Source organism: Oratosquilla oratoria, chromosome 30 (genome assembly GCF_046742065.1).
Source record: "Oratosquilla oratoria isolate Oo_2021 chromosome 30, ASM4674206v1, whole genome shotgun sequence".
NCBI lineage: Eukaryota > Metazoa > Arthropoda > Malacostraca > Stomatopoda > Squillidae > Oratosquilla > Oratosquilla oratoria.
Window position 1 is genome coordinate 10,887,142 of NC_134806.1, and position 2,500 is coordinate 10,889,641.

The following is a 2,500-nucleotide window of genomic DNA, read 5'->3' on the forward strand; positions in this document are numbered from 1 at the left end:
AATAATAATAATAATAATAATAATAATAATAATATTAATAATAATAATAATAATAATAATAATAATAATAATAATAACTAGCAGAACCCGTGAAAAATTTCAAGAGCGAATGCTGAATTATAGTTCCTTATGTTGTTTCTAAAGTTAATTGCATCATGATTTTCTCCATCAAATAGTTGCCTGAGAATAGCTGGATATTCACTTAATGGGGGAAGAGACACTTTCCCACTGTGGCAGCAATTAAGAGGTTCACTTGAAAATCTTAAAGCCTGACAATGGTGGCAAACTATGTTCATTTGACCAATATAATACCTCAAATGTCTACCTTCATTTACATTATTTCTTCGTTGTCTTATTCTGTTCCTCATATTTTCAAGATACTGCCTTCTTTCCTCTTCATTCATATAATTTCTTCTCTGTAAGTCTCTGTTCCGCAAATTTTCAAGAAGATTTTCTCTTTCTTGATTGTTCATATTGTTCTTCAATGCTTGCATTCGTTCTCTATTACGGTCTCGTATTATTTGCTTTCTTGTGCTCGTAATCCTTCTCGTCTTCTTCTCTGGCGTTCTCTTGCTGCCTCTGTTGTCTCATTCTTTCTTCCATGTTTTGGGCTTTAGTTGAAATACCAGTAATTTTAAGTCAAAATAACTACTAAGTTTTGTAGTTCGACGAACTATATAGTTTGTAGTATCCGTGATAAAATGAATCCATCCAAAATATACTTGCACATGTGCAGGAGAGGCATGCATAGACGTTTGAATGATCGTCAAGGAACCTATGGATAAACTTGAATAGACGTTTGAATTGTCTTCAGGGAACCTATGGAGGAGTGTGATAAACACTATTAAGAATATATTTATTTACCGATTTGATTATTTATTTATTTACCAGTACTTATTTATCTATTATTGGTTTGTTTATTAATTTATTGATCTCCTCAGAAAGCAACGCGACATAACGTCACACGTTATCCGTTGGAAGAGCGGAATGCGCAGCGGACTCTCGAGTCGTCTCTCTCTCTTTCTCTCTTTCTCGTTAGGTCAATCATAAAGGCAATAAATTTTTTTGAATCGTTTATGTCATGTCACAATAAACTTTTATAGACGTTTGATTATCTTCATGTAACCTATGATTAAACTTGTATAGACGTTTGAATACTGTTTATTTATTTATTGATTAATTTATCTACTTATTTTCGTGAGGTTCTGTCAGGAGCTCAGAAAGCAACGCGACATGACGTCACACGTTACCCGTTGGAAGCGCGGAATGCACAGCGGACTCTCGAGTCGTCTCTCTCTCTCTCTCTTTCTCTTTCCCGTTAGGTCAATCATAAAGGTAATAAATTTTTTTAACCGTTTATGTCATGTCACAATGAACTTTTATATGCGTTTATCTTCATGTACCCTATGATTAAACTTGTATAGACGTTTGAATACTGCTAAATAAAAACTGATCCATAACAATGGGTTCTGATCCTGCGCGACACAGATAGGTACAAGTGTATTAATATATAGATAATAATGATGATAATAATAATAATAATAATAATAATAATAATAATAATAATAATAATAATAATAATAATAATAATAATAATAATAATAATAATAATAATAATAATAATGATAATATTAATAATAATGATAATAATAACTGATGATAATAATGATAATAATAATGACAGTAGTAATAACAATAATGGTAATAATGATGATGATATTAGTAGTAATTACAATAATAATAATTATGATAATGACAACGATAACAAAAGAAAATAAGGGTAGCTTTGATCGATTCAACCACTGTCTACTGAAGGGGGGTATAGAGATTAATAAGATGGCCTGGTGACATTCATATGATCACTGAATAAATTAAAACAAATGACCAAATGAGTAAATAAATATGTAAGTAAATAGACAACTAAATAGATAAATGCATAAATGAATAAGTAAATCGATAAATAAAGCGTCACTCCGCACCACCATCACTCACCCAGTACGGAAGAAGTCGATAGAGATAATATTTAACCACTTCGCTACCGAGGGAGTGGGTGCCACGGAAATGACGGAGACAGCCCCGTTGCAGACAGGGTGGAGGCAGGCACGGCAAGATGGTTTCGATAGCTTATGGGTTGGGACAGCTCAGACAAGTGGTTGTGAGATAAATGGAGAAGTGATTTATGGGCCAAAAACTATCCGGTGTTCCAAATGTCCAGCTACAGTATCCACGTCCGAACTTCCGTTTTGCAGATGTCTATTTTTAAACACGCCCAAGAGAATTTGTTGGTGATAATTACTTTGAACAGTATATAAAAGAAGTTATAAAGTAATCATATTTAAAAAGATACTGTAAATCTGTCGGTCAATAATTAGGTTGAACGCAGAATATAAAATACATTTGTGAATAAACTGAATGACAAGTAGATGAAGAGGCCAAGCAGTATATTGTTTAGATGTTTATCTAAATCTTAAAACATGCGATCGCTTCTGCTGATCATGGT